Genomic DNA, 14,500 nt, shown 5'->3' with positions numbered 1-14,500 from the left:
CTGTTAGAAGTTCTGAGGGGTTATGGGGCGATGTCAGGATTTAAGCTAAACTTACTAAAGTCACAGGGCCTGCCCCTGGGAGAGGAGGTGAAGGTTGGCTGGGGAGACAGGTTCCCTTTAGGATGGGCAATTGAGAAAATAAAATACCTGGGGGTTATGGTCCCGACCGATCTAGCTAAGTTATATAAAATGAATGTGTTCCCACTGCTGGCGGAAACCCGTCGATTACTACAACTCTGGGGCGCCTATCCCATCTCACTTGTCGGCAGTATAGCACTTTTTAACATGATGATAGCGCCTAAGTGGCTCTACCTATTTCAAATGTTGCTGCTGTATTTGCGGCGCAGAGAAGAGCGGATATTACATCGCATGGTGCAAGGCTTTTTGTGGAGGGATCGGCGCCCTAGACTGCCGATGGCAGTGATACAAAAACCAAAGGCTCATGGGGGAATGGGATTACTGAATATTAGGTACTTGGTAGTTTCCTGTGTTTTGAGGCATGTTCGAGACTGGCTGGCGGGGACCCAGGACTTCACGCCGACTGCAATAGAAACATCATTGGCCCCTGAAGAGCATCTGGGATGGCTGGTACATACAACAGGTAGAAAACCACAGCTGGAGATTCGGAAAAATCCGTTTATCAGTTCAGCAAGAGCAGCTTGGAGGTGGTTGTGCAGGCGCCACAATTTTTCGCCCGCAGCAACACCTTTTCTGCCGTTGAGAAACAACCCAGATTTCCCAGTGGGCACATCTTCAAAGACTTTCCTCGCTTGGCAGAAGTGCGGGATCCATTATATATATCAGCTGCTTGATGAGCAGGGGAGGATAAAAGACTTTAAAGAACTGCAGCAGGAGTTTAAATTACCAGCTAAGGACTCTTTTGCTTATTACCAGGTGCAGCATTATGCAGCATCGCTCGGCTGGGAGAACTTATGCGAGGATGTCCAAGATATTTTGAGCTCGGCCCTTACCTTGGGCTCTCAAAACGCAGTACCATTGAGATTTTTCCATCGAAATTTGTTGGACACGACAGAAGATCTGGACTATGCAGGCTATGCGGAGAAGTGGGCAGAGGACTTAGCGGTGGAGGTCTCGGAGAGTTTGTTTACAGAGTTTCTTAGGAGCATCCTGAGACAGGCCACCTTCTCCCGAGACTGGGAGCTGCAATACAGGTTTGCGCTAAGACTGTATATTGCGCCTAGTAGAGCATTTAAGGCGCGTTTTGGAGCTACAGGGGCGTGTCCAAAGTGTGGCAGGAATCCAGCTACTTTGGGCCATATGTTTTGGACTTGCCCATTAGTGGCAAGCTTCTGGACAGAGATTCTAGCAGCTATTCGGACATATTGGAACAACTCAGTGCCCCTGCAGCCTCTGCTCTTATTTGAGGACTTTAAACTAGGAGATCTTCACGTACCTGGTCTGAAAGATTTCTTGAGGAGATCTGTGCTGCAGGGAAAGAGTGTGTTGCTACTGAACTGGAGGGAGTCGACCGCCCCAGCTGTGGCGCAATGGAGGGTGCAAATGATTGAGAGACTAAAACTGGAGAGACGGGGAATCAAGAACTTTGAGTCACCGGAGGGCAGACGTTTGCGGTCGGTGTGGAGTCGTTTCTGGGACACACTACAGCCCGCAGCCAGGAGCAGTCTCCTTAATAGTTAATGCCTCTGTGAAACAGTGTTGAAATGTGCCACGCCTTTCTGATGCATTGCCTGAACGCTTTGGGGGGGGGGGGGGGAATAGGGAGGGAAGGGAGGGGGGAAGTTTGAAATATGTTTTATGCATTATATGTTTACTAGAGTTGGATTGCAGACATGTTAAGTTTTCAATTTTACCTGTGAATTGTAATTGCAATTGTCACTCGTGTTATGAATAAAAAGACTTAAACATAAGTCCACTCTACTGGGGAACCAATTACCTCTTTCAGATGTGCCAGGATTCCCAACCAGAAGTCCTGCAGCACCGAACATTCAATAAAGTGGTGTACCAAAGTGCCCTTGTGATTGACGCACTTATCACAATCTGCTGAGTCCCAGAGACCCATTGTCTTTCCCCTTCTCCGGGTGATATACGCACAATGCAAGCGATTTAGCTGAGTTTCATGACAACTTACATTGGGAGTTATCTGATATGCCAGATCAAAACATTTCTGTAACTCAAGAACTGAAACCTCCAACTCCAACATGTCACTCCACTTGCGCGCCAGGAGGCCCAGAGCTGTGTTGGGAATCTTTGCTTTGCCCAGTTGGTACCAGCTGGAGAGCCTATTGCTACCCACCGGCATCTGCTTGAACACCACATCCAGTGCTGTGAAAGCAGGGATCTGCTTATCCTTATTACGCACTGAGAGTAGATAGTGTCTAAGTTGTATATACGAAAAGGAGAGGTGCCCGGATATGCCCCAATTAGCTTGACATTCTGCAAAGGTTGGGGCCAAACGACTCTCCCCCACTCCCATCTGTCCCACGAACCTGCACCCCTTTTGTGCCCACTCTCGGAAGTGTGAAATACACTGTCCAGAGGGGAAGTCTGGATTATCCTGAATTTCTATAAACGGGGACGGCCCCTTAGCCCCCCCCCCCCCCCACTTTCTCTCTCCACCAATTCCAGGCTAGGTGAAGCGGTCTCATTATAGGTGACAGTTTAACCCCCACCTTTTTAGCATGAAGGACATTAAAGACTGACCAAGGTTGGGCAGCATTCATCCATACCTCTGGAGAAGCATATTTATAGTGCCCCGAGTATATTTCATGCAACCATCGGAGGAGTGCAGCTACGTTGTACAGCCTGACATCCGGCAAATTAACACCCCCCTCCCGTCTTTCTCGAAGAAGCTTCTGATACCCTATGCGGGCCCTGCGTCCCTTCCATATAAAAGACAAAATCATTCCTCTATACACAGCCTCATCCTTACTAGCAATCCATAGCGGCATCGTTTGTAGCGCATAAAGTATTTTGGGGAACAGCACCATTTTAACAAGTGCCACCCGTCCCAGGAACGACACTGGGATCTCCCTCCATTTAACACATAGCTGTTTAATCTGATCTAGCTTATCGCGTACATTTTTCTGATACATGACCTTTGGGTCTAAGTGTAAATAAACTCCCAGATACTTCATTGCCCCTTTTGTCCATGATAGAGGAAAGTCTGGGAGACCCCGGCATGCACACCCGTCGGATAATGCCATAGCTTCCGACTTGTCAAAGTTGATACGCAACCCAGAGAAGTCCCCGAACTGCTGGATGATCTTTATGAGGGTGGGGATCCCTTTAGAAGCCTGACCCAAGAAAATTAACATGTCATCCGCAAAGAGATTTATTTTATAGTCACACTTTCCCACCCTGATACCTGTGACCTCTGCGGACTGCCTGATTTTACTTGCTTAGGGGGTTCCATGGCCAACACAAAGAACATTGGGGACAAAGGGCAACCCTGCCGGGTACCGTGCTGCAACTCAAAGGACGGAGAAAGCGTGTTAATTAAAATTTGTGCTGTAGGGTTCCTGTACAGGGCTCGGACTCCCTGCAGGAACTCTCCGAAGATGCCAAATTGGGGCAAGACCCAGAAAAGATGGTCCCACAGGATCTTGTCGAACACCTTCTTCGCATCGAGGCTCACGAGAAGGTCATCCCCCAGTCTGCCTCTCTTTTCCTGGATCGCGCTCAAGGCTCGTAAGATGTTAGTAGAAGCGTATCTTCCTGGTAAGAATCCTGTTTGATCTGCATGCACCAGCAAGGGTAGCACCTTTCCCAAACGGGCGGCCATAATACCGGCGAATAGTTTTATATCTTGGTTTAGAAGGGAGATTGGGCGATAAGAGCCCAGCAATTCCTGGTCCCGACCCGGCTTCGGAAGAACAATAATTGAAGCATGCGTCAGAGTCCTTGTACTCTGCCGCTCCCTGCATAGTGCCTCACAGAGCTCGCTAAATGGACCTACAAGCTGCTTTCCCAAAATCTTGTAGCATTCAGTGCCCAAGCCATCCGGACCCGGGGCCTTAGCTAACTTAAGTTTTTTTTATTGCGTATTGTATCTCCTGCCCCTGGACTGGCGCATTTAGGAAGTTTCTGTGTTCTTATGATAAGGTTGGGAGTCCCAGATCCTGAAAAAAGAGCTCTCTTTTGTCCCTATCACAATGCCCCCGATCATATAATGTCTTATAAAAGTCTACGAAAGCTTGTTGTATGTATATCTTCCTCCTTATCTACCGGCTTCTCATTCCCCCCCTTGATACAAGTTATCACCTGCTTCGCTGCTCTGTTTCGCACCATGGTGGCCAATAGTTTCCCAGTTTTATTTCCCCACCGGTGGAGATGGTACTTGTACAGTTGAATGCCACCCAGAGCCCTCTGATTCAGAATGTCATTAATCTGGGCTTTTAACTCTTCGAACTTACTCTGGGCCTGTGCGTCCCCCCTCAGTGCTGCTCCTCTGACCTCCTGTAACTGACTTAGTTTTGCTAACAGCTCTTTTTCCTGTCGTTTACGGTAGCTCGCAGTGTAAGCCAGGATCTTTCCCCGCATAACCGCCTTCCCTGCTTCCCATAAGAGAAGCGGATCATTAACACTCGCTTTTTTATCTGTCAGAAACAATTCCCATTCCTTTAGTAAGTACTTCCGGAATTCTGAGTCTCTGTATAAGGTAGGGTTCATACGCCACCCAGACTGTTTCCTCGCACCCGCAGTGCCAATTTCTACCCATGTGAGACTGTGATCTGACACTACTGCTGCTTCAATTTCTGTGGATCTACTTGACGGGAAAAGAGATGGGGATATCAATAGATAATCCAGTATGGCATGGCATTTATGAACATTTGAAAAGTAGGTGTATTCTCTTTCGTCTGGATGTAAGGCCCTCCAAATGTCTACAAGTCCCATCTCCCTGTTCAAAATTCCTATACCTCTCTCCTCCAGCCCCTTAGGTCGATTCTTTGGTGGACTACAGTCAATGAGGGGGTCCGCTGTTATATTAAAGTCCCCTCCCACTAACAATTGGTAATCTTGCAACTGCATTAAAGTCGAAAGCAGATGGGAAAAGAATTTCCTAGAGTATATGTTAGGGGCATATACAGAGCAGATTGCTATTTTCATCCCTTGAATGACCCCTGCCCAAACCACAAACCGGCTCTCAGGGTCTTGTATGGTTCTATGACAAACTGTATCTAGACCCTTCCGTATAAGAACGGCTACCCTCGCTGTCTACTGTTGTATGATGAAAACACTAATTCTCCCACCCAGCTCTGTTTCAATTTGAGATGTTCTGGGGCTGACAAATGGGTCTCCTGCAACAGAAAAACATCTGTTTTCATTTGCTTCCCATATTGCAAGATTTTCTTCCGTTTAATCGGAGAGTGCACTCCATCTATATTGAGTGTCACCACCCGAATACTACCCATTGTCTCGTGATACCCGTACACTATCCTGCCACCAGCACTGCAGTAGTTCTGATCAGGGCCCCGTCCCAGCAGCGGCACCCCTCAAAAGATCCCAGCTAACCTCCGTCCGTGCTCTGTACTCCCACATTAATGACTGTGGTGCAAAAATCTTCAGTCTCCCCCTATGCCGGTCTCCTCCAAGTCCCCAACCCTCCCTCCCTTCCCCCCCAAGCTATATCTCATCCCTCCTCCCTCCCTCCCTCCCCCCCTGGTTTATTGCTACCACCACCCTATCATTCCAAGCATCCCCTTCCAGCCACACCACAGTCAGTCTTCCCCTCATACACCCTGTCACCCTCATGCAGCATCCCACAACTCCTATCACGACCCACATCCACCCCCTTTCCCGTCCCCCTGATCGGTTGAAGATCCCATACTCAACCACCCCCCCCACACATCAATAAGCATCAAACTCCCACCCACCTTGTCCCCCCCTAATGCCCACTGTATACACAAACATCAGTACATTACAAGCCCATTATACAGACCCACCCCCACCCTCTAGAGGTACAGCCCCTGCTCACCAAGTATCTGTTTAACTGTTTGCAAGTCTGACAAACTGTTAACACACAAGCAGCTGGGTTGAGCCATGTAGTACCTGACACCTCCATAGACTATTAACTCTGTATTAAGTACATAAGTACATAAGTAGTGCCATACTGGGAAAGACCAAAGGTCCATCTAGCCCAGCATCCTGTCACCGACAGTGGCCAATCCAGGTCAAGGGCACCTGGCACGCTCCCCAAACGTAAAAACATTCCAGACAAGTTATACCTAAAAATGCGGAATTTTTCCAAGTCCATTTAATAGCGGTCTATGGACTTGTCCTTTAGGAATCTATCTAACCCCTTTTTAAACTCCGTCAAGCTAACCGCCCGTACCACGTTCTCCGGCAACGAATTCCAGAGTCTAATTACACGTTGGGTGAAGAAAAATTTTCTCCGATTCGTTTTAAATTTACCACACTGTAGCTTCAACTCATGCCCTCTAGTCCTAGTATTTTTGGATAGCGTGAACAGTCGCTTCACATCCACCCGATCCATTCCACTCATTATTTTATACACTTCTATCATATCTCCCCTCAGCCGTCTCTTCTCCAAGCTGAAAAGCCCTAGCCTTCTCAGCCTCTCTTCATAGGAAAGTCGTCCCATCCCCACTATCATTTTCGTCGCCCTTCGCTGTACCTTTTCCAATTCTACTATATCTTTTTTGAGATACGGAGACCAGTACTGAACACAATACTCCAGGTGCGGTCGCACCATGGAGCGATACAACGGCATTATAACATCCGCACACCTGGACTCCATACCCTTCCTAATAACACCCAACATTCTATTCGCTTTCCTAGCCGCAGCAGCACACTGAGCAGAAGGTTTCAGCGTATCATCGACGACGACACCCAGATCCCTTTCTTGATCCGTAACTCCTAACGCGGAACCTTGCAAGACGTAGCTATAATTCGGGTTCCTCTTACCCACATGCATCACTTTGCACTTGTCAACATTGAACTTCATCTGCCACTTGCACGCCCATTCTCCCAGTCTCGCAAGGTCCTCCTGTAATCGTTCACATTCCTCCTGCGACTTGACGACCCTGAATAATTTTGTGTCATCGGCGAATTTAATTACCTCACTAGTTATTCCCATCTCTAGGTCATTTATAAATACATTAAAAAGCAACGGACCCAGCACAGACCCCTGCGGGACCCCACTAACTACCCTCCTCCACTGAGAATACTGGCCACGCAATCCTACTCTCTGCTTCCTATCTTTCAACCAGTTCTTAATCCATAATAATACCCTACCTCCGATTCCATGACTCAGCAATTTCTTCAGGAGTCTTTCGTGCGGCACTTGTCAAACGCCTTCTGAAAATCCAGATATACAATATCAACCGGCTCCCCATTGTCCACATGTTTGCTTACCCCCTCAAAAAAATGCATTAGATTGGTGAGGCAAGACTTCCCTTCACTAAATCCGTGCTGACTTTGTCTCATCAGTCCATGTTTTTGTATATGCTCTGCAATTTTATTCATAATAATAGCCTCCACCATCTTGCCCGGCACCGACGTCAGACTCACCGGTCTATAATTTCCCGGATCTCCTCTGGAACCCTTCTTAAAAATCGGAGTAACATTGGCTACCCTCCAGTCTTCCGGTACTACACTCGATTTTAGGGACAGATTGCATATTTCTAACAGTAGCTCAATGAACCAAAGAAAGATGAGTTCAGTAAAGTGAAAGCTACATACCTGTAGAAGGTATTCTCCGAGGACAGCAAGCCGATTGTTCTCACTGATGGGTGACGTCCGAGGCAGCCCCTTCAATCGGAGATCTTCTCTAACAAAGACATTTGCTAGCCCTCGCGCGCGCACATGCACACCGCGCATGCGCGACCGTCTTCCCGCCCGAACTTGCTCGTGTTCTCCAGTCCAGTAAATAGCAAAAACAAAGACAAGGGAAGACACAACTCCAAAGGGGAGGCGGGCGGGTTTGTGAGAACAATCAGCCTGCAGTCCTCGGAGAATACCTTCTACAGATATGTAGCTTTCGCTTTCTCCGAGGACAAGCAGGCTGCTTGTTCTCACTGATGGGGTATCCCTAGCCCCCAGGCTCACTCAAAACAACAAACATTGGTCAATCGGGCCTCGCAACGGCGAGGACATAACTGAGATTGACCTAAACTTATTCAACTAACTGAGAGTGCAGCCTGGAACAGAATAAAAATGGGCCTAGGGGGGTGGAGTTGGATTCTAAACCCCGAACAGATTCTGCAGCACCGACTGCCCGAACCGACTGTCACGTCGGGTATCCTGCTGAAGGCAGTAATGCGATGTGAATGTGTGGACAGATGACCACGTCGCAGCCTTGCAAATCTCTTCGATAGTGGCTGACTTCAAGTGGGCCACTGACGCTGCCATGGCTCTAACACTATGAGCCGTGACATGACCCTCAAGAGTCAGCCCAGCTTGGGCATAAGTGAAGGAAATGCAATCTGCTAGCCAATTAGAAATGGTGCGTTTCCCAACAGCCACTCCCCTCCTGTTGGGATCAAAAGAAACAAACAATTGGGCGGACTGTCTGTGGGGCTGTGTCCGCTGTAGATAGAAGGCCAATGCTCTTTTGCAGTCCAACATGTGCAGTTTACGTTCAGCAAGGCGGGTATGCAGACGGGGGAAGAATGTTGGCAAGACAATTGACTGGTTCAGATGGAACTCCGAGACCACCTTTGGCAAGAACTTAGGGTGAGAGCGGAGGACTACTCTGTTATAATGAAATTTGGTATAAGGAGCATGAGTTACCAAGGCTTGAAGCTCACTGATTCTTCGAGCTGAAGTGACTGCCACCAAGAAAATGATCTTCCAGGTCAAGTACTTCAGATGGCAGGAATCCAGTGGCTCGAAAGGGGGTTTCATCAGCTGGGTGAGAACGACATTAAGATTCCATGACACTGTAGGAGGTTTGATGGGGGGGGGGGGGGGGGCCTTTGACAAAAGCAAACCTCTCATGAATCGAACAACTAAAGGCTGTCCCGAGATCGGCTTACCTTCCACACGGTAATGGTATGCACTAATCGCACTAAGATGAACTCTTACAAAGTTGGTCTTAAGACCAGACTTGGACAAGTGCAGAAGGTATTCAAGCAGGGTCTGTGTAAGACAAGAACGAGGAGCTAGGGCCTTGCTGTCACACCAGACGGCAAACCTCTGCCATAAAAAGAAGTAACTCTTCTTAGTGGAATCTTTCCTGGAAGCAAGCAAGACTCTGGAGACACCCGCTGAGAGACCCAAGGAGGCAAAATCAACATCCAGGCCGTGAGAGCCAGGGACCTGAGGTTGGGATGCAGAAGCACCCCTTCATTCTGAGTAATGAGGGTCAGAAAACACTCCAATCTCCACGGTTCTTCGGAAGACAATTCCAAAAGAAGAGGAAACCATATCTGATGCGACCAAAAGGAAGCAATCAGAATCATGGTGCCTCGATCCTGCTTGAGTTTCAGCAAAGTCTTCCCCACCAAAGGTATGGGAGGATAGGCATACAGGAGGCCCTCCCCCCAATGCAGGAGGAAGGCATCCGACGCTAGTCTGCCGTGGGCCTAAAGTCTGGAACAGAACTGAGGGACCTTGTGATTGACTTGAGCGGCGAAGAGATCCACCAAGGGGGTGCCCCACACTTGAAAGATCTCGCGTACCACTCAGGAATTGAGTGACCACTCGTGAGGTTGCATGATCCTGCTCAATCTGTCGGCCAGACTGTTGTTTACGCCTGCCAGATACGTGGCTTGAAGAAACATGCTGTTCCGGCGAGCCCAAAGCCACATTCTGACGGCCTCCTGACACAGTGGGCGAGATCCAGTGCCCCCCTGCTTCTTGATGTAGTACATGGCAACCTGATTGTCCGTCTGAATTTGAATAATTTGATGGGACAGCCGATCTCTGAAGGCCTTTAGAGCGTTCCAGACCGCTCGTAACTCCAGGAGGTTGATCTGTAGATCTTGTTCCTGGAGGGACCAACTCCCTTGGATATGAAGCCCATCGACATGAGCTCCCCACCCCAGGAGAGACGCATCCGTCGTCAGCACCTTTTGTGGCTGAGGAATTTGGAAAGGACGTCCCAGAGTCAAATTGGACCGAATTGTCCACCAATGGAGGGACTGAAGAAAACTCGTGGACAGCAGGATTACGTCCTCTAGGTCCACAGCAGCTTGGTACCACTGAGACGCTAGGGTTCATTGAGCTGATCTCATGTGGAGGCGGGCCATGGGAGTCACATGCACTGTGGAGGCCATGTGGCCGAGCAATCTCAACATCTGCCGAGCTGTGATCTACTGGGACGCGCGTACCCAGGAAACAAGGGACAGAAGATTGTCGGCCCTCGCTTCCGGAAGGTAGGCACGAGCTGTCTGAGAATCCAGCAGAGCCCCTATGAATTCGAGTTTCTGAACAGGCAGAAGGTGGGACTTTGGATAATTTATCACAAACCCTAGTAGCTCCAGGAGTCGAATAGTCATCTGCATGGACTGTAGAGCTCCTGCCTTGGAGGTGTTCTTCACCAGCCAATCGTCGAGGTAAGGGAACACGTGCACTCCCAGTCTGCGTAGAGACGCAACTACAACAGCCAGGCACTTTGTGAACACCCTGGGCGCGGAGGCGAGACCAAAGGGTAGCACACAATACTGAAAGTGCTGTGTTCCCAGACGAAATCGAAGATACTGTCTGTGAGCTGGCAGTATCGGGATATGAGTGTAAGCATCCTTTAAGTCCAGAGAGCATAGCCAATCGTTTTCCTGAATCATGGGAAGAAGGGTGCCCAGGGAAAGCATCCTGAACTTTTCTCGGACCAGATATTTGTTCAGGGCCCTTAGGTCTAGCATGGGACGCATCCCTCCTGTTTTCTTTTCCACAAAAGTACCTGGAACAGAATCCCAGCCCTTCTTGCCCGGGTGGCACGAGCTCGACCGCATTGGCGCTGAGAAGGGCAGAGAGTTCCTATGCAAGTACCTGCTTGTGCTGGAAGCTGAAGGATTGAGCTCCCGGTGGGCAATTTGGAGGCTTGGAAACCAAATTGAGGGAGTATCCTAGCCGGACTATTTGGAGAACCCACTGATCGGAGGTTATGAGAGGCCACCTTTGGTGAAAAATTTTTAACCTCCCCCCGACCGGCAGATCGTCTGGCACGGACACTTTGATTTCGGCTATGCTCTGCTGGAGCCAGTCAAAAGCCCGTTCCTTGCTTTTGCTGGGGAGCCACAGGAGCCTGCTGAGTCGCACGCTGTTGACGAGTACGAGCGCGCTGGGGCTTGGCCTGGGCAGCAGGCTGGCAAGAGGGAGAATTGTACCTACGCCTATTAGAGGAATAGGTAACAGTCCTTCTTCCGCCATAAAAACGTCTACCAGTTGAGGTAGATGCTGAAGGCGCCCAGCGGGAGAATTTGTCGAAAGCGGTGTCCTGCTGGTGGAGCTGCTCTACCACCTGTTCGACCTTTTCTCCAAAAATATTATCCCCCCGGCAAGGAGAATTCGCAATCTGCTGCTGAATCCTATTTTCCAGGTCAGAGGCACGCAGCCATGAGAGTCTGCGCATCACCACAACTTGAGCAGCGGCCCTGGACGCGACGTCAAAAGTATCGTAAACACCCCTGACCAGGAATTTACGACACGCCTTCAGCTGCCTGACCACCTGCTGAAAAGGCTTGGCTTGCTCAGAAGGGAGCTTATCCACCAAGTCCGCCAACTGCCGCACATTGTTCCGCATATGAATGCTCGTGTAGAGCTGTTAAGACTGGATTTTGGCTACGAGCATTGAGGAATGGTAGGCCTTCCTCCCAAAAGAATCCAAGGTTTTAGAGTCTCTGCCCGAGGGCGCCGAAGCGTACTCTCTAGAACTCTTGACCTTCTTAAGGGCCAGATCCACAACCCCAGAGTCGTGAGGCAACTGAGTCCGCATCAACTCAGGGATCCGATACTGGGACTCTATCTTCTTGGGAATGTGGGGATTAGTTAGCAGCTTCACTCAGTTCTCCAGCAGTGTCTTCTTGAAGACATGATGCATAGGTACTGTGGACGATTTCTTAGGTGGTGAAGGATAGTCCAAAAGCTCAAACATTTCAGCTCTTGGCTCATCCTCCGTAACCACAGGGAAGGGAATTGCCGTAGACATTTCCCGAACAAAGGCCGCGAAAGATAGACTCTCGGGAGGAGAAAGCTGTCTTTCAGGGGAGGGAGTGGGATCAGAAGGAAGACCGTCAGACTCCTCATCTGAGAAATATCTGACGTCTTCCTCTGTCTCCCACGAGGCCTCACCATCGGTGTCGGACACTAGTTCATGAACCTCTGTCCGAAGCCGTGCCTGCCTCGACTCTGTAGACACATGGCCACGGTGGGAACGTCGAGAAGTAGACTCCTGCATCGGCGGCGATGAAGCTCCCTCCATTGACGTCGTCGGAGAGTCTGCTTGGGAGGCAGCCGACGCGGGCATCGCAAGCGGTACCAGCACCGGAGGCCTCACGACGGGCAAGGGGCCAGCCATCGCCTCACTCGACGGCACCGATGGTGCAAGCACCCCCGGTAACGGAGGAGAAGGGCGCAACAGCTCCTCCAGGATCCCTGGAAGGATGGCCCTGATGCTCTCACTTAGAGCACTGTCAAGGAAGGCTGGGAGTCCGGTACAGGCGACAAACTGAGAATCTGCTCGGGGCGTGGAGGCAGTACCGGGCTGTCCAGGGTAGAGTGCATCGACACCTCCTGAATAGAGGATGAGCGGTCCTCCCGGAGTTGATGCCTAGTGGGTGCCGACTCCCTCGGCAACCCAGAGCTCTCGGTACCAAGACGGGAAGGTGACCGGTGCCAATGCTTCTTTGCCTTCACACGAAGCATGTCACCGGAACCTCCCGGTACCGACGAGGACGTCGAATCCAAGCGCCTCTTCCTCGGGGCCGGGTCCGAAGGTCGATCCCGGGGGGGGGGGGGGGGGAGGGCTGTACCGCAGGAGCCCTCGAGCCTGGGGGAGACCTACTCGAGGGCTCACCGCCACCAGCAGGGGAATGGACAGCCCTCACCTGCACTCCGGACGAAGAAGTACCCTCCGACGACATCAGTACCAACGATGATCTCCGTACCATAGACGCTGGAGCACCGGTCGATGACCTCGGTACCGCCGACGTCGATGCACCGGCTGATGACCTCGATACTGAGACCGTCGAAACACCAGGCGAGGCCCTGAACAGAACGTTCCACTGGGACAATCTTGCCGCCTGAGTTCTTTTTTTCAACAAACAACAGAGAGTACAGGCCTGAGGACGGTGCCCAGCCCCCAGACACTGAAGGCACGAAGCATGCCTATCAGTGAGCGAGATAGTCCGGTTGCACTGGATGCACTTCTTGAAGCCGCTGGGAGGCTTCGATGACATGGGCGGAAAAATCACGCCGGCGAAATCAAAATTCGCGATGATGGCAAAGGCACCAAAAATAAAAAGGGAGAAAACCCGTACGGGCAGCCAACAGGGCTGCTATCGAAAGCGAAAGGAAACTTGTACGGGAAAAACAACTCAAAAAAGGAAAGTTTTCTTTTTTTTTTTTGTAAGAACACGCGAACTAGCAAACAGAAGGACGCAAGAAAAGCGCGAGGGTCTCCTCAGGGCACAGAACGACGGTAAACACAGCCGTCCCGAGCGCGGAAAAAAGAAGACTGACGAACACGAGCGAGTTCGGGCAGGAAGACAGTTGCGCATGCGCACGCGAGGGCTAGCAAACGTCTTTGCTAGAGAAGATCTCCGATTGGAGGGGCTGCCGCGGACGTCACCCATCAGTGAGAACAAGCAGCCTGCTTGTCCTCGGAGAATGTCTGTGTACCCGCTTCAGCTGTCAGACTCCAACGCGATACAATGAAGATACTTACCTGTAGCAGATATTCTCCGAGGACAGCAGGCTGGACATCACCACGCATGGGTCGTCGTCCGCGACGGCTCAGGAGCTCTGGAATTTAACAAAAAAACTTCTAGAAGCAGCGCGACGGGCGCAGGGACAACGCAGCGTGCATGCGCGAGTGACTTCCCGCCCGCGCGCTTCCCTCAGTTATATAACAAGCAAATTAGAACAGAACTTCTCGTAAGGGGAGGAGGGAAGGTTGTGGTGATGTCCAGCCTGCTGTCTTCGGAGAATACCTGCTACAGGTAAGTATCTTCATTTTCTCCGAGAACAAGCAGGCTGGAAATCACCACGCATGGGGTATCCCTAGCACCCAGGCTCACTCAAAACAATGAACAGAGGTCAATTAGGCCTCGCAACGGCGAGGACGTAACTGAGATTGACCTAAAAACAAACACAACTAAGTGAGAGTGCAGCCTGGAACAGAACAGAAATGGGCCTAGGAGGGTGGAGTTGGATTCTAAACCTCAAACAGATTCTGTAACAATGACTGCCCAAACCGACTGTCGCGTCGGGTATCTTGCTGAAGGCAGTAATGAGATGTGAATGTGTGGACTGTTGACCACGTCGCAGCCTTGCAAATCTCTTCAATGGAAGCTGACTTTAAATGAGCCACTGACGCAGCCATGGCTCTAACATTATG

The 14,500-nt window shown here is 50.3% G+C and overlaps 1 protein-coding gene across 3 annotated transcripts in view; it reads right to left on the bottom strand.

Annotated features, from left to right (window-relative positions):
- ELMO3 (engulfment and cell motility 3) overlaps positions 1-14,500 on the bottom strand; it is a 987,719-nt gene that overhangs the window by 283,480 nt on the left and 689,739 nt on the right. Inside the window, exons 1-2 of one of the 3 annotated variants that reach the window (XM_030203742.1) lie at positions 10,851-10,854; positions 4,723-4,724 (exon numbers count right to left, since the gene is read on the bottom strand). The exons of the other annotated variants lie outside the window; for them this stretch is intronic. The gene's annotated coding sequence lies outside the window, so the exon portion shown is untranslated. Of the gene's footprint in view, positions 1-4,722; positions 4,725-10,850; positions 10,855-14,500 lie in introns of those variants that run through there. 3 annotated transcript variants of the gene reach the window in all.

Source organism: Microcaecilia unicolor, chromosome 5 (assembly GCF_901765095.1).
Source record: "Microcaecilia unicolor chromosome 5, aMicUni1.1, whole genome shotgun sequence".
Taxonomy (NCBI): domain Eukaryota; kingdom Metazoa; phylum Chordata; class Amphibia; order Gymnophiona; family Siphonopidae; genus Microcaecilia; species Microcaecilia unicolor.
This window is presented reverse-complemented; position numbering and strand designations above follow the sequence as displayed.